The sequence below is a fragment of the Rattus rattus genome, chromosome 8 (assembly GCF_011064425.1).
Source record: "Rattus rattus isolate New Zealand chromosome 8, Rrattus_CSIRO_v1, whole genome shotgun sequence".
NCBI classification, from domain to species: domain Eukaryota; kingdom Metazoa; phylum Chordata; class Mammalia; order Rodentia; family Muridae; genus Rattus; species Rattus rattus.
In genome coordinates this window covers 33256561-33278866 of record NC_046161.1, presented here as the reverse complement: position 1 = coordinate 33278866, position 22306 = coordinate 33256561, and the positions used below count along the sequence as shown (strand labels likewise).

The following is a 22306-nucleotide window of genomic DNA, read 5'->3' as shown; positions in this document are numbered from 1 at the left end:
CCGGAGGAGTCTGGAGGCCCCCAGATTGTCCAAATATCGGCTTGCTCGGAGAGGGCTGTTTTCTTCCCTGCAGGAAGAAGGGCTGGGGATGCGGTGCACAAGAACCGCTGGTTTTCTAATCAAGGCTAGAGCGAATAAGAGCGAGCTGGGGCCTCGGGGCAAGCGCTTGGATTTTGAGTTGGGAGGCGTGGCTGATAGAGCACTGTGTATTATGCAGTTCTGTGGCTCCACTAACCCCAGGATCCCTTCCAGCCTTGGTGTTCTCACCTATAAAATGGATACTACTTGCCCAGGTTCATTCAGAAAGACAGGACCAATCCTGAGTGAGCACAGTTATCTCCCTGTATCCTGTAGACCAGAGCGTAGACGTGTCCATCGGAGGGGTGGGGGGCAAGCTTGGAAGGTGATTTCTTTTTCTTCTCTCCAGGGCTGGGTGGTCACAGATGACACCCAGCAATTTAGTTTCTGCCTATTGTTGTTATTGTTGTTGTTGTTGTTGGTTTTTCAACTTCAAAGGAGCTGGCATGGTGGGAGAAAGACCCTCACTCCGTAGTCAACTTCAGTGGATCCCTGCATTTCCCGTCTCTGGGGTGTCTTGGAGGTTGGATGGATGTATTAAAGGAGGTTCTTCCCAGCTGCTGCGATGGTGTTAAATAAAATCAAGGATGTTTTCTCCCTGGAGCTAGTGAAAGAATAAGCCAGGCCCCCAAAAGGTTGCCTCTTTTTCTCTCACTCAGGAGGAACATCCTGGTTGTGGCTGCTGTCCCCTGGGAATTCTGGGTGGCCAGAAGGGATAGCGCTAGGACCACGAGCTGATCTGTGGTTTTGAGTCTGTCGGCTTTTACCATGCTGTGTCACTGTGGGCAAGAACTATCCTTCTCTGATACCTAATCTCTTACTATAACTATGCAGGATGGGCAAGCCACTCTTGTCTCTGCAGAAGAGAGAGAAGTAGATATTAACCCCGGCCGCTTTGCTAGGAGAAAGGGAGGGGCCTGAGCAGTTGTCTGGGGACAGCAAGGCTGGGAAACAAGCTTATCCACTCCTCCCTAGTCTCTCTTCCAACTCCTTTTGTTGCTGGCAGCCAGCAATGTTGTTTCTCTTCATCCAGATGAATTGTTAGAGACAGGCTTGTGTCCACAGTGTTCTGGACAGCCTTAAGAACTGAGCAGCACATGAATCTCTTTTTGACCCCAGTGGGAGCCTGTCTTTGGAAGCTTGATTGAATCAGCAAAGACCCCTCCCTCTTCCCTCTGCTGTCCCTCCAGAGCCTGATTGGCTGGTCTGAGTTATGGGCAACAGGGAAGCATTGTTAATAAATGAGGCATCCTCTGCTGACCACATGGAGAGATCACATGGGGCATGTTCAGACTTGGCTGGCTGGGATGTAGGAGAGTGAGGAAGGATTAAACTATGGGAGGGTTCCCCACCCCAAAACACACAGACACACACCATACACACACACACACACACACACACACACACACTCACACACACACATACATATACATATACCCATTCACACATATACACAAGTATACTACACATACATACACATTAGTAACACATAGTACTCAGACATGCACATATACATATGCAAACATACACACATACATACATAGACATGCCTGTACATATACACATAAACATGCGTAATACACATACCTATACACATATATACATAATGTGCATATGTGTACATCATATATAATACACACATGTGTATATATAGACATATCCACCCATATAACACAATACACATATACATACATAATACACACATGCACACACACTCTTATAAATTACATACACTAGTGCCCAGATACAGAGCAAAACGAACATACAAAGCCATGAAGTCATACACTGAAAGGCATGTACACGTTTGCACACTCAAGCAACAGTGCACTGACTACTTTTCTTCTTCTCCTTCTTTCTCTCTTTCTTTCTTTTTTTTTTTTTTTTTTTGCAGTGCTGGGGATTAAAACTCATATCTCATACACTCAAAACTCAAGCTTCACCAATGAGCCTCATGCTACCAGACACCAGAGAAATCTTTCTAGAAACTTCTCTGCTCACTTTCCCACCCCAGGGCTTACTCCCCTGCTACTCCTATCCCTCATCACCCTGGCTCTTTTGTCAGCCATGACACAAGTCAGTTTTGCAGCACAGTGCTTATTCCACACAGATTGGATAGAGTAGGAAACAGAGAGAACTTGGGCATGAGAGCCTGGGAGAGCTGGGTTCGAATCCTGACTCTTCTACTAGTCCAGACACAGCGGCGAGCTACCGAGTTCCTCTACCCTCACTTAGACTACAAAGCCCTCCATGCAGGGACATCACTGTCAGGAGTGTACACAGTTGTAGCTATACACTACCCAGCCCAGGCTGGTGCACAGAGTGCCAGGCAGCATTGGCTGTCTCTGCATGGTTGCTGCTGGGAATGTATTCTGCTCTATAGTCTCATGTTGCTGTTTGAGCTAGAAGGGAGGCCCACCCTAGAAAAGAGTGGTCAACTTTGCCTCATTTAACCGTCACTGGTGAAGCTCTGTGCTCTCACCTTAGCAACAGCCTGCTGACAGCTTTTTCACAAATAAGGAAGTGGATGCACAGAGAAATTCTGTGATTTGTCGGAGTTCACACACAGCTATTGGGTGGATAGGAGCTGAACTCCCAGGTCTGGTTTTAGGCTGCACTAGACAGTCAGCTACAGCCTCCATGACTCTGGCGTCAGCTCATGTGTGGATCAGCTTTCTTCAGTATGACAGTTCCCAAGACAATCAATTTAAAGAACACCAGCCACATTGCTTTTAGGCCTTTGGTGACAGCACATTGCATGGCAGCAAAGGCTATGCAAAGCCACTCATTTCATGACTTGGAGATTAAAGAAGAGAGGGCTGGGCTGCAGTTGTGCCATCCCCTTTGAGAACTGTTACTTAGTAGCCTGAAGACCTTCCTCAGGCCCCATTGGCTTCTATAGCACCATCATGTTGACCAAAGTTTATTAACATATGGGCCCTTGGGGGATACTCCTTGGTCTAGTGTTACACTTAAGGCAGACGGTGTTTTTATCTGGTGACTGTGATTAGATGGCTCACTCCCTTCCTTCCAGTGGGTCCATTTGGAAGGGCCTGTCCTTTCAGCTTCTCTCTGAATAGTTGGGCTTCTCTCTGAATACTGAGGGTCATCTGTGGGAACGGATGGGGGTGGAATCTCAGTCTGCTTACAAGCACGGGAGCACCTGCTTCTGCAGGGCCCTGGGTGGAGTGCAGAGGAAGCCGATGTGCTGACCTCACCCCTGCTTTCAGCATCTCCTGGGGTGGTGGGGTGGTAGGGGGCAGGGTGAGTAGGCATGGGCTCAGACCCGTGGGTCCATGTCTCTATGGAGAAGGCCATGCATAGTCACAATGGGGAAGGGAAAAGGACTTAGTTTAAAATTTGTTTGCAGGAAGTGATGTCAGCACAGGTTGCCAGGAGAGATGGTGGTGGGAGTGGGGAGTGAGTTATCAAGGAGAAGGGAAAGGCTGAGCCACATCGTGGCTGTGTGAGTCAAGAAGAAAGGAGGAGACAGAGATGGATTGGGTGCTGATGCACTTGGGTTTCATTTTGCAGGTAATGGAGAAACTAATGAACATATTTAAAGAGTGGGTGACATTGCCAGGGTATTCAGAACACTTTCCTGAACAGCAGGTAGACATGTAGGTTAGAAGAGTTCAGACCTTTCCAAGGACATTTGAGGCATGCCTCTGTTGGAAGGGTATTTGTAGACAACAGAAATAAATCCAACCCCATATGGCTATGTGTGTATATATATGTAGATATATCTATATATGTGTGTGCATGTACATGTATATATGTGTGTATATGTTTATTGTATATATGTATATATGTATATATATAATTTATTTTATTTTATATAGTGACATTCAGGGGCAGGAATGTTCCAGGGCTTAACAACCAAACAGAAACACCGTGATTTCCTTGTCATAGTCTCAGTGTGAGGTGGTTTCTATCTAGCTTTCCTCTGGGTCACAGGATGGTGGCAGAAATCCCAAACACCACACTGTTATCCATCCTGGTGACTGAAAGGCGTATGGAAGGGAGCTACACAATTGTGGGAAGTCATGGAGGCCGAAGAAAACAGGAGGGTAGTTTCTTGTTTCTCTCCTTTTGGTATTTTAAATTACAAAATTAAGAAAAACACAAAATCAAAAAACCACTGGAAAAAAATTATAAACAATGTCAAGAGACAAATATTAAGCTGTGAAGAGATTTCTTCACAAGTCTTTATGTCCCCGTCATGGTTATGAACCTGTATGATGGGGGCTCACGTCTGGAGTTCAAGGACGCGTGAGGCTGAAGCAGGAGGATTTGGACAGAGTCTGGGTGACACAGGAAGCTGGAGGCCAGCCTGGGATACATGAGATCTCATTTGAAAACAAATCAAAAACCAACCCAAACCAAACGAACAGCAGCAGCAATAACAACAACTGAAAAAACAGAAAGGGGCTGGAGGTATAGTTCAGTTGATTAATGTGTGCTTTGCAAGTGTGAGCACATGAGTTTGATTCCCAGAAACTGTGTTTTAAAAAAAAAAAGTTGGATGTGGCTGGGTGTCCCAGTTAGGGCTATTATTGCTTTGATGAAAAACACCATGACCAAGGCAACTGGGGGAGGAAAGGGTTTATTGGACTTACACTTCCACATCACTGTTCATCTCATCACTGGAGGAAATCAGGACAGGAACTCAAACAGGACCGAAACCTGGAGGCAGGCAGTGGATATGCAGGGGCCCTGCTTACTGACTTGCTCCCATGGCTTGCTCAGCCTGCTCTCTTATAGAACCCAGGACTCCAGTCCAGGGGTGGCACCTCCCACAATGGGCCCTTCCCCATTGATCACTAATTAAGAAAATGCCTTGCAGCTAGATCTCATGGAGGCATTTTATCAATCAAGATTCCCTCTTTTCAAATAACTCTTATATCCAGCGACAGTGGCAGATGGCTGGAATTCCAGCAGTAGGGAGAAGGAACTGGGCAGATGTCAGAGGCTCACCTATTGGCTAGCTTAGCGTGATCAGTGAGTTAGAGGCCAGTAAGACACCCTGTCTCAAAAGCCGGATGGTTCCTGAGGAATGACAACTTAGGTTGACAGCTGATGCATGAGTACATATATGAATAAACATATATGTTAAGTATGTAACATATATGTATACATATATGTATGTAACATATAAGTATACATATATATTAGGTATGTTCTTTGCAGCATTATCTGTGATAGCAAACACTTGGAAAGAACTCAAACATCCATTCACTGAAGACCATTTAAATCATGGAATGTCTTAATAAGGAAATAGTATGTCTTTGATATGAGGAAGCCTTTGGTGTTGATATGGATGGACCTCCAAAATATATTCTGAGCAAAAGCAGAGCCCACAAAAAGTGCCAAAGGGTGTGTGTGCCCAGAGCATGGAAAGCAAGAATCCATATTTATATTTGTTTGATGATGAGACATAGAAGTGAGAGGTGGGCATCATCATGTGTTCCGTGTTATACTGTGGAGTTTGGAACAGCACAAACCCCCTCATTACAAACCCACAAAACAAGTGGGGCTGAATGCTATCAGGAACTGCTGATTTCCAGTCTCTAGGCTCAATTCTATACAGCAGCTATGGAGATGTAGGGGAGAGATTGGGGGAATTCTTCATGTGGGGAGCAAAAGCCCCCCGTGTGGGGTGTGGGGTGAGAGAGCACGGAGTTAGAGATGAGTCTCAGCCGCAGTCTGAGATGGGAAGACAGCAAAGAAGCCTGTTGGGGACAGGGGCAACTTTCTGTCACTTGGGCAGTCACCTTTGGAGAATCACCAGCTCTGCCATTTCTTTCCCCAGTTGTTCCAGAACTGGTCCCGACCACGCCCTGTTTCTCGATTCACAGAGGCAGTGTTTCAGCTGAGGGGATATTCCTCCAAAGTCTGATGTTCTGCCGGATTCTGCGCCACTCAGGGCCCTAGGCTCCAGCTTGCTAGTGAAGCTCCCTCCTTCCAGAATAGCCTCTCAGATCTAAGTCCTAAGGAGGTGTTGACTTTCAGCTGTGATCTTCAGGGAGCTGAAGCCCTGGGACTACCTACAGGCCAGGAGTGGGGAAGAGGCCCAACAGGCCTGTGGGCCGTGAACCTACGGCTAATGGCCTCGGCTTTCCCAGGATAAACGTCCACTCAGCAGTACTGTAGCATTGATGGGAGAGAGAGATAGACAAGAATATGTAGTATATGCTTGCGCATTTGGGGCACATGTCCTTCTTTGGTGAGACAGTAGGTCCATCTGTAAAGGTGGGGCTAGGAGGAAACGTGGGGTGGACAGCTGTAGGCAGCTGTGATCTTCAGTGTTCGCAGTATATGAGCGGATGTAAAATATGACCACGCTTTTGGTTTTGGTTGTAACCAGAAAGGATTCGAGGACAATTAATAAATCATTTAGTGGCCCAAGTTTAAGTAACTTATTATTATGGGCCGCATATATTTATTCTGCTTCACTAAGCAACACCAGCACATTTCCTCTGACTGTCAGACAATTTGTATGCAATTTGTTTCAGCGGGTGGTTTTTTTTTCTTTTTAATGAATCTATAAATTATTAACCTGCATTCTTCAGGACAGATTGCTCAAATTTCATCCCCTCCCCCACCACCTGCAAAAACTTTGTGTCCTCAAATGAGGGGCAGTGCTACCTCTTGTCTGAGGGACTGGGCAGGCTTGGAGTGGCTGGCAATCTTCCTGGGTTGGTAACCTGCAGCTGGGGCCTACCGAGATGTAGGTAGGCACTGGAGGTGATTGATTGGTACCTGGAGAGGAGGAAGGATGAATGAAAATGCTGCCTTCCAAAACAACTCAAAAGTATAGAGATGTGGGGCCAGGGAGAGGCAGCTCAGTTAATGTGGGAGCCTGAAGCACTTCAGGGGTCCCAGATGCTCATCATGCAGATGGGGAAGTCAACCCAGCATCCTCATCTCTCTGACTTTCCCCAGCTCTGATTTTTCACCCTTACTCTGCACCTTTTTCACTCTGCACTTTTGTCTAAGATGTCTCCACACCTTTTCTTCAGGCCCGTATTGTCCTGTGTTTCTTGGTAAGCATAATTTGAAACTTTCGGTATTGTGACATTTCCAGCTGAATTCTTAAGGATCATTGCCTCTTCTCAGAAAAATTCTCTCCAATGTTAGGGCCTGGGTTAGGTGATGGCTTAGCTTGTTTGCCTCTCTGCTTCTTGGCTGTCTTTCCTAATGTCTCGTTATCATACATCTTGGAGAACACCATGAGTGACAGGTGTTCCCTGCCTTCCTTTCTTCCTCCCGATTGGAGTGGCCCGACCTTGACGGGAATCAGTGCCTGTTGAATGAATGAATGAACCAACCAATTAGAAACCCAAGTGACTTCTGAAAACACAGGCAGCCCAGAGGAAGGACTCCGTAGCGTAGGGCCATCCAGAAGACCAGACTCTGGGCAGCTAACACAGAGGGTGTGTTACACACTGTGAGTGGGAACTCATGTCTCCTACTCCTCCCCACCCTTGCTGAACAAATTAGCCTGATCATGGCTAAACCTTGCTGGAGGACCCATGGGCTTGACCCTTGGCCCTCTCTGTGGCCCTCCAGACCCTAGAGTTTGCCTTTTGGGAAAGCCTACTTTCCTCTTTTATGATGAAACAGCCAAGACCTAACCTGTCAGCCTGTTAGAAATGTGTGCAAAACACAGGGGAAGGAGCCAATAGAAAAAGCTCCAAGCATCCCCTCTGAATAAGGTTCACAAACACGGTTTTGTGACACGTATTTTGACTGCCCAGAGGCTTTTTAAAAATTGTTCCCTTTCCTGTACTTTTACTCAAGGTCGGATTTATGAAATTATTGAACAGCTAAATCATCGGCTAGCAAGGCTGGCATTTTTGTCAATAGAAACCATGACACGTCTGCTGGGAAGTTGGGAGTAAAAGCGGCGTGCACTGGAAAAGGCATCCTGTCTGCTGTTTTGCCTTCGAGAGGGTCACCCTGAAAGTCCTCCGATTTAGATCCTTGAAGACGTAGGAAGGCGATTTAACCATGAGAAGGGCCTCTTGTTTGCTGGCAGTTTTGCACGCGCGAAGGCAGCTGCTTTGGGGCCCTGCCCTCACTCACCACCTCTTCCCCTCTGGAAGATGCTAGCTCGTCGGTTTGCCGTGTCTTCTCCAGAGGTTACCTATGGCCGACCTTTCTGCAGCCTAACAGTCCTGCCCCCACAGGGCCCTTAGACTCTTCCATGTGTGGGCGGAGTCCCCCAGCCAGCACCTGTACCCTCTGCCACCTGCAAGCTCTTTGGCAGGCAGATGCCAGGTGGAGGCAGTCAGCTGCACAGGAGAGATTGTTCTGGGTAGTTACTGCTAGCAAGGGACCATATTCCATCTCCTGCCATCAGAATAATCTGTCCTCTGCTGGGGGTGCCTCAGAGGAGCAATGAGCAGGTGAGGCTCAGCAGATGGCACTGCAGCTGGGGTGACTAGGAGCTACAGAGCAGAGATGCCATCTTGCCTCAGTGCAAGAGGTCCTGCTTCAGTGCCTGATGAGTCCGCCACAGTGCCCAGTGGCTTGTGCCGTGAACCCAGAAACACCGCCCACCCCTACCTCCGTTTATGGCAAAATTGGGTCTCCTTAGGAGAGGGTTGGTTTTCCTACTCCGTTTGTTCTCAGATTGGTGTTATACCCTGGAGCCAAATTAGTGGCTAAGAACAATTGGAAACAAATGCTCTTTCAGCATCCCCACTGTGATCTGGGGATCCAGGTGGGGACACCAGCCACTCAGTTGTTTTCTCCACTGAGCCACCACTCTGCTCAGAGTCAGCATCCCAGAACCATTTAGCACAGCCAAAGTCCCTCGTCATCAACCAGCGCTGTGCACATCTGCCTAACTCTGGAGCCCTGTTCAGTTATTTATGAAACAATATTCAGGGCCAGCCCCAAGAGGCGAGTTGGGAAATAATGAATGGGAAGTGCCTTAATGTTATTTGGAGGGGCTCTGGGACTCCTCTGAGATGCACAGGATGGTTGATTTGGTCTGGACCGAATACCGACATCTCTTTATTCCAGTACTGCGCTAAGGACCATGACTAGCCACACTGCCCACCACTGTACAGGTATATTCCCTCCAAAGCGATCTAGTAATAGAAAGGCCTGGGAATGCTTGGTGGAGAGAACCTGCCTGCTATTGCCTCTCCATACTTCACCCCAGGCTTGTTCAACCTTTGATGTCATGACAGGATGCTGCCGTTTATAAAAGTCCACATCAGAGAACTCACAATGCTTTATGCTTCTGATTTTTGCGTGGGACAGCATTCATTGCTATCCTTGGCTGCACCCGACCCGAGGACTAAGAACATGCCTACTAGAGTATAGGTTCCTGCAGGTAAGAGAACTAGCTTTGACATCCACCATTGATCTCAACCTTGCAAAACATATTTTATACATAAATGAATTCCTGGTGTGGCTTCCCATGTGGGATTCCCTAAATAAATCCTGCCCCCTAACCCAAAATGTGAAATAAAAAGGGGGGGTTTAGTTTCGTTTTGTTTATTGGTTGGTTGCGATTTTGAGGCAGGGTCTCATGATGTGGTCAAGGCTGGCCAAGAACTTGTCCTGCCTCCAGAGTGCTGACATGAAGGAGTTATGCTAGCACTTCCAGACATGCTCTGTCCTAACTTGGCTCCTACTTTGAGCCAGCTCTAAACTGCAGCCTGTCTTCTGCGGTGACTGACTCCCAGGCTGACAGGCGCTGACCCTTGCTGCAGATGCTCCCTCTGCCCTCGTGACCCTGGGTTAGTCCTTATTGCTCGTTGGTGGCAAAATGCTGTACGTTGCCTGCTCTGCTTCCCTTGATGAATCCTCAGATTGTCACTTTCTCTTGTCACACAGCTGAGAATTCTATGCAAAGTAAAGCCAGATGCCAGTGGGGACTTGTTAGCACAAAGACGTGCATTTGTTCTGCCCCGGGGCTGAGCCTCCTGGGTAGGCTGTATTTACTTTTCTTTTGGAGCCAGACCCCTCTCCAGAGGGGACTTTGGGGCCTCTTCACTTCTAACCAAATGAGGAATGTCCAGGGTCATCCTGCAGCTGACCTTTCTCCTGTGTCACATGGCTTTGTTCCCCAAAGCAGAAGCAATTTCTTCCCTCCCCCTCCATGCCTGCTCCAGTTTCTCTTGCTTGTAGCCAAACAGTATCCCACCAAGAGTATTTCTTGCACCAGAGACAGCAGTTTAATTTTCCAAAATGTATCGGGATGCCATTGTTGCATTTTTACAATGTCTTTACAGCCAAGGCAAGCCTAAACATTTGAGTTGAGGCCAACAGATTTATCGGTACTCTGTTCAAAGTTTCTTGGAATCTTAGCCCTTTTCGGCTAAATATGCACCTAGTGGAAATCTTTCCTTCTGACTTAAAACTCTGCAAAGGTGGAGACCCTTAAAATCTTGCTATCATTCGTAACACGTTCCCGGAATAACATGCACACCTATCTGGATAAAAATCTAAGAGGCTTGTAGGCATCCGAAACTTAAAGGCTGTTCTTGCTCCAATCCAGCCACTTGGTCCAAACGATGAAGAAATTGAGGTTCAGAGAGTTGGAATGGTGTGTGGGGGGTCCTAAGACTAAGGTGACGAAGGCCGTTCTTTGTATCGTCCAACCCTCCCACACACCAACTGCTCAGCACCACAGGACATTAAGAGGCTAAGAGTTTTAACCCACTCATCTTCTCTCAGCCTCCCATTCCCTTCCCTCTTTAGACTTCCTGCTCATCCTGAATTGTTGTGGATACATTCCTAGACTGTCTCTGATTTCAGACCAGAAGGTTGGTTTCCCCCTTCCCCCACTAGGCAGTCCTCCCCCTAAATAATTTCATAAGTCATTTCCCACCCCTTCAGAGTCACGTTGGTTTGGGGTCCTACCACCAAACGCAGCCTTCCAGGTTGACCCTCAGCTTTGGCAGGTTTTTGCATTTGGGAGTAGGCAGTCCTCACATCCTTTCTTGCACTCCTTCCTTTGTGGCTTCAGGGACTCGGGGGTTCCCTGGAATCTCTGCCAACAATCCTTGGCTCCCCCCTTGTCTTGCCTTTGGACTTCCGAGAGTGCCCCCCTTTTCTACTTTTTAAAGCTCCTGGGTGTTTTCTCTCTCCTGATAGAAATTAGGGGGTGTTCGTGGTGATGGTGGTGGTGTGCACATGTGTATAACGTGTGCAAGGTAAAACTATTTCAAAGAGCACGGAGCACTCAGTAGCATCACATTCGTCTGTGAATTGTGTGGCCTTCACCACCGTCCGTCCACAGAACTCTTCTCACCTTGCAAACTTGAAACTCGCCCTATTGAACAACTCCCCCTTCAGTCAACTTCGACAGCCATCACTCTGCTTTCTGACTGTGGATTGGACTAGGAGTGGAATCGAAGGGTATTTCCCCCTCTCGGGCTGGTTATTTCACTTAGCACAATGTCCTCAAGGTTCGCCCATGTTGTAACGTATATCTTTTTCACCGTTATGTGTTTCTACCTGTGTTAGTCAGCTGTCTGTCACCGTGACAAAGTGACTGGAGAAAATAGTCCTAGAAGAGGGGTAACCGTTGTTTTTGAGTCCTGGGCTTAGAAGTTTTAGTCCATGTCAGGAGGCCCCTGTGTTTTGCAGTGTGGTGGCACAGGGCATCATGGTAGGAATGTATGCTGATGGAGGCCTGCTTGGCAAATGGTGGCAAAGACAGGAAAGGACAGGGTTTCAACATCTCTTTCAAGGACATGCCTCCATTGACCTAACTTGCTTCACTAGGTCCTGCCTCCCCTCCTTCCAAGTTCTATCACCTCTCAGTAGTGTCACTGGTTGTGAAGAACCAGCCTGCTTCAGTCTTAGGCTTAAAAGCCATCGTATAGTAAACACAAGTGAGACTCATTCCTGTTTATGACTAAGCCTCTGTTTCTCAGGAATTGGCCTATGCCCCACCTTTAACCATAACTACAAACAGCTCTGTACTGTCTGTTCCAGGAATGGCAATCATGCCTTTGTTTCAAAGAGTTGTTTATAACCATCTTGGGACCCTATCTTTGTTTCAAAAGGTTATCCCACCTATGACTACCTTGTTATGAATAACTACTGGCTACCTTGTTATGCCCTCCCACCCGCCCCCAGCCATGTCTTTGTTTCAGGAGGGACTAACTTGTTGTGTTTATGTTCTGCTCCTGTAACCCTGCCTGCCAAGTCTCCCATTTGGAACCCCCCTACTCCTGAACTATAAAAACCGTGTCTTCTTCATATCCAATGCTGAGCTCTTGAACCCCACCTTAGGGGGAGGCAGCCCACGTACACAAATAAAAAGCTTGCTTTAATTAATTGCTTGCTTTAGTTAATTTGGCCATGATGATTTGGTTCAGTGGTCTTCTCTGGTTAACAGTTGGTAACCAAGTCTTTAACACGTGGGTTGGCAGGGGTGGGGTGGGGTGGCACTTTTCAGATCTAAACTGTCTCCGCTACATTTTGTTTTATCTGTCATTTTGTCAATGGACACTGGGTTGCCTCCACTTTTTGGCTATTCTAGCTAAAGGGATCATACACGGGCCTGGGTGTGGCTCCACCCCCTCCTATGGCCACTGAACATTGTCACTGTATTCTATTGCCGAAGTTGGTCACTTCATTATTTGACCTTGGCCAAACCACACAACCTTTGCGTGCGTGGGTTTGTGTCATTCATGGTAGAAATGAAACGAGTTGATCCCACTTGTGGTTCTTCTACACTTGGCGTGAAGCTGATTAAGACCAGAGAATTTTGCCTTGTAGATTTTAATTTATTAATATTTAATTGTAAAGATCCACACGCGGTGGCCCGTGTCTACCTCATAGCACCGTGTGACTGTAGAGAAGGAGGATGAGATCTGCAGAAATCCAGTAGACAGAAAGTAATCAACTAGCCAGCGCCTGGCACATAGTAAGCGCTCAATAAATGCCTGCTATTATTAGGCATTCTGTGACTTGCTTTCCAGCCCACCACACCTGACGGCCCTCACACTAGCCGTCCTGAGTCACCTGGGGGAGGGAGGGAAGGTGTTACCGCGGTGGTGCGTGTTAGTAATGAGCCTTGCACTGAACGTTTCTGGTCTGCTACTTTCCCTGGAGGGTCATGTGAGCCGGAGTGGTATGTGGCCTGCTTTGCAAGTGATTAACATGGTGTAAGCAATCTGCATAGAGAGGAAAAAAAACCCTCCGTTGGTATTCCATTATTCTATTAGAGTTTCAGAGCTGGGATTAAGTGGACATGATTTCTTCCTATGGGCCATTAATTTTGTTTTATTGCTGGTCTGATGGCCATTACCCTTTTTTGCCAATGCATTCCCCCATTAGGTTTGTACAATTAACAAAATATGTGCTGTTGGGGCTTTGATAGGAAGAGTGGGATGGAAATAAAGGGAGGGGTGCAGCTGCCACAGAGGAGGTGGGGGTAGGTAGGAGAGGCCAGAGCGAGAGGTGGAGCCTCAGGAATGGCGTGGGCTGGGAGTAGGTATCTTAAGCACTAGCCCTGGGCCTTTGGTATTCCTGGAAAGCGGCAGGAAGCCCTTCCGGGCTCTTGCCTGAGAATGAAGGAAGCAGACAGAGGTAGAGCACTCCTTGTGTCCAGCATTGGCATTCCTACTCTTCCTTCAGCTTCTAGTTGGGTCCAGCACAGAGGAGACTGTCCTGGCTACCCGACCTGTCCCACTTTCCTTAAATCTAAAACTCCCCCACAGGCGGCAGGAGTTACCTGACACCTGGCTCTGTGACTAAGGAGACTTCCAGTGGTACCTGCTTTCTCTCTAGGCCACACGCAAGGAGGACTGGTGCCCATTTTAGGAATGACTGATCCCTAATGCCATTCAGTGGACATTCAGGATTGCAATGGCTAAGTCATCCTTTTCTTTTTTTCCTGAAACATTAAAATTCAATATTTCAAAACTTGAAATCTCCCAAACGTTTCAGTGTTGTCAGAATTCAGAAAAATAGCAGATACCGAGTCTTGAAATATTTTTAAAGGAAGGTGGTTGTGATCAACCAACTGGAGAAGTTAGACACGGTATGAGCAGAGGGACTGCCGTGACTGATGGAAGTAGCAGGCTCTTAAGTGTTGTCTTTGCACTGCAGAGGACATCTCCAGGGTCAGGGTACTGTATAGGTGAGCCTATCTTCTGGGCTCAGAGAGCAAACCATAGGCTTCCACCCACTGTTCATGGAGTCAGAGCACCTCTTCTATTTGGATTAGTGACTAGGGCTAGGCTACCAGTGGTAAGATTCTATATAGGGCTTCGTATTCATACCTACGCTAAAAGTGCAGGCTCAAGAGTAGAGGGAATGTGACCCAGGGATCACCTTTTGCAACTGGGTGCTCACCCTGCCTGCATCCCAAAAGCCAAGGACGGTGTGGAAGTAGAATCTATATCTACCAGGCTTAGAGGAAAGTTACCCGATGTCCTCAATGCCAAAGAGTAAGAATTTCATGCCCTGTATATTTAGTACGGAGTAATGACATGTTTGATCACTCAGCTGCTGTTTCATGTAGAACCTGCTGGCCAGGAGCTACAGTGCTTGAATGGCAATCTCATAGGGCAAATACAAGCAATTACAGAATATCATCCACAGCCAACGGGGCAGTGTGGGGACTCTAGCATTGCGACAGTGGCACACGGGCTGTGCCATCTAAAGTCGCTGTAGTAAACTAATAGGTATCCTTCACGAATGCCCTGTCCAGCTAAGGTTGCTTCCCTTTTGGAAGGTTTGTTCATATGCTACAGGAGTTTTTGAGAGAAGATGAGCATTCTGGGAAACAGTTGATACCCAAGGAGGGCGTCTCACAGATCTGATCTCAAAAGGTCTGGCTTGAGCGAGAACAGGAAAGTTTGGGGCAGTAAGATGGATACAGATGGCCCAGGCTTCATTGTTTGCCTGTCTTTTCTCCACTCAGTCGCTTACCGTCTCTCTTAGACCCGGAATAACATGAATAATCCTATTAAGTTATTAATATAGACCGAGTCGTTCAGTAAATGTGATGCACCATCTCATTTGTTGTTTCCAGTGTTTTCCTCTTAGAGAGGTGAAAATTGAGACTGAGAGAGACTACAGTCAAAAAAAAAAATTAACGGGTCGCAGCTAGAAAGCAACATATCTGAACCCCAAATCTTTGCTCTTAGCCACAATTATATTATGAAACCCTTTAGGAAGAGATTTAGCACTTTTCCCTGGCAATTAATCAGGAGCATATCAGATGTTGGGGAACTTTGTTTTAAGGATTGCCTAGTCTAACCTCATCATTTTCTGATAGGAAAGTTGAGGCATAAAGTCGTTAACGGTTCTTCTCAAAGATCAAACAGTAAGATAATTGCAAAGTCAGAGCATGAATCCACACATCTGACTGATACCCCTTGGTACAGCACTGTCCGTATTGGCTATGGTTGTTGACAACAGCATCACTTCCCCCATCCCTCTAACTTACCTGGGTGTGCCTCACAGCTGGCTGCACAGCTGTCTAAGGATGCAGAGTCAAGTTCTGGAGTCCTACTGGGGAAGCTTTCTCCTATCCCCTCTCGTTGCTTTTCCAAACAAAGCCGACCACCCAACCACTCCCTTTTATTTATCATTTTGCGTATTCCTTCATGTCTCTAAAGGAGAGTGGTCAGTTTCATCTCTGATTCCGTCTCATGTTCAGAGTGAAGAAGATAGCCTGAAATCCTAATTCTTGTCATATTACCACTGCATGCCTTTGACGTGGTGTTTCCCTACTGAGATCACATAGTGCTGGCTTTGGAAGGTTCTAACATATCAATCCCAGAGGCATGCACGATGGGTCTTCTCTGATGCATAGTAAGACAGGAAAGATAAGGACAACATGGAGAAGTTGCATATGTATAAGTATGTGTGTGTGTGTGTGTGTGTGTGTGTGTGTGTGTGTGTGTGTGTGTGTGTGTGTGTGTGTGTGTGTGTGTGTGAGAGAGAGAGAGAGAGAGAGAGAGAGAGAGAGAGAGAGAAGAGACAGACAAACGGAGACCTAAGGGACAGAATGCCCTCATCCCTAACCCAGATATCTCCAATTGAAAACCCAGATATCTCCAATTGATAACCCAGATATCTCCAATTGATAACCACATGTAAATAAAGATTTAGTCTATTCTGAGGGAGTCTCACTGGGGAAACAAACTACTCTTAAGGGTAGACTACATGTCCAGCAGTAGATGGACAACAGAAAATGAACTCATTTTGGATGTTCTTGTCTCATAATGTTAAGTCAGGACCTTCCCTTTTTCTTCTTATTTTTAAAATTTTATCTTATTTTCATTTTATTTAAATCAAATTTATATATTTAAATGTCTTTCTTTCCTCTTTTTACTCCATGGGTCCTCTGTGTGTATGTGCACACACATATACATACATATATCTATAAATACATGCTTCCAGTTTAGTGCTTTTATGGGATTCCTAAGTGTGTGAATTGAGTAGGTCTTTTCATCTATATCTGTTTCTGGTGTCTTTTTTTTGTCTCTTTTTCTTCAGTTTGTTTCGTCCTATTCTAATATGTTAGCTTTGTTTTATTTAATTATATTATATTTTATTATTATTGCTTAGAAGCCTGTTTATTTTCTTTTTCTTTTTTAATATATTAAATCCCCTGGAGTAAAAGGCTGTTGTGAGAGGCCTGATAGAAGTACTGGGAATAGAATCCCTGTCCTCTACAGAGCAGAAAGTGTTCTTCACTGAACCACCTCTTCAGACCCTTGCCTGTTTGCAGACAAACAGAAGGGTAGACCTGAATAGGACAGGAGGTGGGAGGAATTGGGAGAAGTAGAGGGAGGAGAAACCATAATCAGGATACAGTATGTGATTTTTTTTTTAAAATCTATTTCAGTAGGAACAGGGGTGGGGGAATAAATAAGAAGAGTTAAAAGGAAAGAAGGAAGGAAACGAAGAAAGTTAGAGACAGAAACAGAGACATGAAGAGAAATAGCTGGAGACAGAAACAGAGTTGGCAAATGGACATGCAGGGAAACGAGAGTGTGACTTGAAATATTAGTGTCAATTCTTCAAAAATATAGCACATTGTGCTTTGATCATGTCCTCCTTCAACCTACCTCTCACCTCCCCTTTCTCTCTCTCCTCTCTCTCTCTCTCTCTCTCTCTCTCTCTCTCTCTCTTCACTTCCCCACGGCTTCTCTACTTTCCCCACTGAGTTCAGTTTGTGTTACTCTACTTCTCTTGGGAGTGAGGCCTGTCCTGGAGTGTGGTCAGTCTTTCAGGGGTCACACCATTACACAAAGGTGACTCTTCTCCCAGAAGTTCCTCAGCTAGGAATGGACTTTCATACCTATCTTCCCCTCTCCATGCTTGGCTTTTGTTTGGCTGAAGCTCGTCTCAGGTCTTGTGCACACTGTCACAATTTCCCTGAGTTCATGTGCGCAACTGCCCTTTTGTGATAGGATATGATTTTGATGATATTTTAATCACTCAACTCAAGGACTGACCCTTAGTTGTAAGACATCTGCTCTCCTTTTGCAGGTTGGATTGCGTTATGAGATGATGCTGAAGGATGGTGTGATTAATATTTTATCAAAATGGGAATCTTCAGAGCTTTTGTGGCAGCCCAGTGGTTAGGAACACTGGCCGTGTGACCATGAACCTGAGTTCAAGATCCCATCACTTGCATAAACCGCCCGCTGTGATCTTGTGTGAGCCTGTAACCCCAGTGTGTGGGTGGGGTGGAGAGAGGGGATGCTAAGGCTTGCTGACCACCAGCCTAGTCAAAAAGCACAAGCTGCAGGTTCAGTGAAAAACTCTGCTTCAAAGGAATAAGGTTCAGAGTGATAGAGGGAGGTACCTGAAGTTCTCCTCTAGCTACTGCATTTGTGCATGCCTGCATACACACATACACACATACACACACACACACACACACACACACACACACACACACTATACCCCCACACATATATGCACACAGAAATTAGAAGTGCCATTTTAAACATACTGTCTGTCTGCTTCTCTCTGTCTCTCTGTCTCTCTGTCTCTCTGTCTCTGTCTCTGTCTCTGTCTCTCTTTCTCTCTCTCTCTCTCTCTCTGTCTCTCTCTCTCTCAAATGTGTGTGTTTTCTTTTTTTATTTTGCTAATGGCTGAAGGCCAAATCTGGGACACCATTCCTTGGCACAGCTTTTCATCTAGTGCAGGAAGCTCCTTCAGGGCTGTGAGTCACTATTTGGAATGAAGCCTTATTCATTTCTGAGTGTTTCTCATTATTAGAGAATCCCTTGTTATGTGAAGACTAGCTTCCTCTAGAATCTTTGATTAGTCTTGAGCCTGCCTCCTAGAATAATGCAGTTCCTCCTTTGTTTCTTTATGTATTTGGATGTCTACTCTGAGGAAGAAGGGTCAGGTTGCTTTAGGCAATGGTGTCCTAACTCTATCACCAGTGGGTACTACTGAAAGTCAAAAGGCAGATACAGGCCGAGTTTCTTCTCCTGTGTCTTCTACTTCCCAGCCTCTTCCTGCTGAGAAGAACGCAATAATACCTGGAATCCAGTGGATGCTTGTTTTGGATGGGGCGCTATTCTAACACACCTTAGGTTGTAGGGTACCCCACAAGCCTCCCAACAACTCTCAGAGCTTGAGATTTAATTAGTCCGATTTCAAAGATGAAAAAGTAAGGCACAAAGAGGTTTGGGAACTTTCCCACAGTCAAGTCTGAATTGAACCATGTACACCATGATATCAGAGCCTGCCTTTGTGACCACTAGACTTTTCTCCTCTCTCTTTTACTCATTGATGTCAAAGTTCTTAAAATATGAAGGCACTATAGCATACAGAACTAGTATGACCTGGTAAGTCCAGGAGGACATCACCCGTGCCTCAGCCAAGACACTGTATGGCTATGAAGATCACATTTAACAAGTTTGGCAGCATCCAGAACTTATCCTGGGATTGCACTGAACTCAGATGACCCAAGGTTTTTCTGTTGTTGTCTTTCAAACTAACTCAACCCATTCTGGTTCTGCAATTGATTTTTTTTTTTAGTGTAAGAGCTAGGTTTGTGTGTGTGTGTGTGTGTGTGTGTGTGTGTGTGTGTGTGTAAGCATTTTCTACAGTTATATTAAGAAAATGGATTTGCATGTGGATAAAGTATAATTTGATATTTTCAACTAATGAAATTGTGGGCAAATTTCCCTATGAGTTTCAAATTTGTTTAATTTGTGGTTGTTATGATGTTGGTGTGCAAGAAATACAAGCTGGCGGTGGAGAAGTGAACGTTCTAGTTTAGGCTATCTTTTTGATCTTGTTCAGTGCAATCTGGATTCTGATCCTCGAGCATAGCAGCGTCCCTTCTTGGCTTTGCATCATGCACAGATGAAAGGCAGGGCTATCCTCTAATTTGTTGGTGTCTTAAGTGGACAGACCCAGAGGGCAGGGGGAGCGCACATTGCCTCATCAAGTAGACTCTAGAGCAGTGGTTCTCAATCTCCCTAAATATATGACCTTTTAATGGAAAATAGTAAAATAGAAATATTTAATAAATTATTATAAATTACAAAGTTATCAATTATAAAATTATGAATAATAAATTATTTTAAATGTTTGAAATATAAATATAAATGTTTGATAAAAATAGAAGTGTAACAGAATAGTAAAATATAAAAATCCTCGTGTTGGGGTGACCGTGAAACCTAAAATTATTTTTGTTGCTACTTCATAACTGTAATTTTTTTTTTTTTGGTTCTTTTTTTCGGAGCTGGGGACCGAACCCAGGGCCTTGAGCTTCCTAGGTAAGCGCTCTACCACTGAGCTAAATCCCCAGCCCCCCATAACTGTAATTTTACTACTGTTATAAATCATAATGTAAACATCTGTGTTTTCCCAGTGATCTTAGGCGACCCCTGTGAAAGGGTGGTTTGATCCCAAACAGGTCATGGTTCAGTGGTTTAGGACTTCTGTGTCTGCGGCTCTTGTAGTACTCAGACATAATGTGGAAGTAAGTAAGAAGGGCACACATTAGAGCCCACTGCCAACTACAAGCTAGACTTTGGGGCTGGAGAGATGGCTCAGTGGTTAAGAGCACTGATTGCTTTTCCAAAGGTCCTGAGTTCAATTCCCAGCAACCACATGGTGGCTCACAACCATCTGTAGGGCATCCGATGCTTTCTTCTGGTGTGTCTGGAGACGGCAATGGTGTACTCATAAATAAAATAAATTAAAAAAAAGAAAGCTAGACTTTGGTTGGTCTTACTAGATTCTAGTTGGAGTGAATATTGTCCATTGTTCAACATTTCAGCAGATACTTATGGGAATCTGACTAATTTGAGGCACTCTGCTAAACTCTAGGGATATAAAGACATGTAAAACATGCTTCCTTTCCTCGAAGACTTACAGTCCAGTGTCACGGTCTACTTCGTGAGAGACCGGCATGAGCTATGACCAGGAACAGGCAATCAGTAGAAGAGAGCCACAGAAGAACCTTAGCCTGGAGACTGTCATGGGTAGGGGGGACAATTTATTTCCATGCACACACCTCACTGTACTCATGCCTGAGTCTATTGTAATTCCACCCTTTGCCGAGACACTTCTCTTAAGGGGAAGTATAGAAGTGAGTGGGAAAGGGCCACCAAAACTATCTTCAGTAACTCGAGGAGCTCTGGTGCCAGACCTGAAACTCAGAGCCTTCTATTTTATTTTATTTTATTTTATTTTATTTTATTTTATTTTATTTTATCATGTGTTCTTGTTAGTCATCTTTCCATCACTGTTACAAAATATCACAGATAGTCCGTTTATAAAGAGAAAAGGTTAAATTTGGCTCGTTATTGTGGAGGATCCAGTCCATAGCTGATTGGCCAAATTGCTTCGAGGACACAAGGCATATCCTGGCAGAAGCATTTGGTAGTGTAAAATTACTCGTCTTCTGGCTGAAGAGCAGAAGGCAGAGCGGGAGAGCTCGGGTCATAGAATCCACTTCAAGGCCTCTCAGCGCTCTGAATACCTCCCAGGGCTCTAGCTCTCCAGAGTTAGAGCATCTAACAGTGCCACTCTGGCAACCAAGCTTTTGACACATAGGCCTGTGGAGACATTTAGGTCCAAACTCTCCGTGTTTGACACCCCCTCCCTCCCACCAGCCGGGTCGTGCCTTTTCAAGCCTTCAGACTCACATTCTACCTCCTGTGAAACTTCCTTTGACTGCTTCAACCCCTGCTAACTTCCTCTCCTTGTGGAGGGAGAGTGGTGGACGCTGCCAGAACTTAGTACAACTTTAGTACAGTGGTGTCTTTTCTGAGACTCTTTCACAAGGGCAATCTTACTTCCCAAGTAAGGTGGTGACAATGTTTTAAAAACAGGACCTATTCCTGGTATTCGGTTCATGTAGATCATGGAGTAGACACCTGACAAACTTATGCTTTTTTTATTTTTTTTTTAAGTCTTACCCCAGAAAGAAAGTGAAAACTAGGGTTTTTATTTTTCTAAGTTGTCCCCATCATTCTTTTTCGTGCACAGTTTTCTTTCTACCCCCTCTGGACTTTTCACCTTAAGTCCCTCCTGTTGGGAAAGGGAAATGATATAGTTATGTTATATTCTCAAAACTTTTAAAAATGGAAAAAGTTCTTCCTGTTGCAAGACCACGAACAATGGAGTCAGTTTTGTTTGCTTGCGTTGTGCAGACTTCCCTGCCCACACTTGAGCCTTGCATGGGACTCTCAGTGCTTTCCCCCTGTACAGACAGGGTTTTTCACCAGGTGGAAAACTCCAGGCAGTAGATATTGCTGTGGACAGCTTGGGGCACTCAACCACCAAGAAGGTTTTGTTTTGTTTTTTTCATTCTTCTGGTGTTTGTGTAGGGAAGGGGCTGAAAAATCAGAAAAAAAATAAGGTGTGGTAGAGAGTGTCTCTACCCTGACTCACTTGTAGTAGACAGTACTTACGGTGTACACCCAAAATCTTTTCTAGGAAACTTTTCCCCTCAGCCCTGTGGACATGGGGCTACCAGTCCAGGTTCATCCCTGGATCTACCCCATGAACACCCTGCTTCTTAACCTCAGAATTTTACTCAGTTTATAAAGATGTTTCCTTTTCTTGACAGGTGAAGCCTGGAACAAGACTTTAAAGGGTTTCTGGTCCTCCATGCTGCTCACTGGAAAAGAAGCCCTGAACTGTAAGTAACTTTGTTTGGCATTTCCACACTGACCCCATAAGGTTATGGGTTCAGGACCAGCCCCAAGCCTGATCTTTAACTGCTACACATTGCAGAAGAGACACACTGAACTGT

The 22306-nt window shown here is 45.5% G+C and overlaps 1 long non-coding RNA gene across 1 annotated transcript in view; it reads left to right on the top strand.

Annotated features, from left to right (window-relative positions):
• Window positions 1-22173, top strand: part of LOC116907749 — a 71097-nt gene extending 48924 nt beyond the window's left edge. The window contains exon 2 of the long non-coding RNA XR_004388841.1: window positions 22121-22173. This is a non-coding gene — a long non-coding RNA (uncharacterized LOC116907749). The remainder of the gene's footprint in view (window positions 1-22120) is intronic.
• The last annotated feature ends 133 nt before the right edge of the window (window positions 22174-22306 follow it).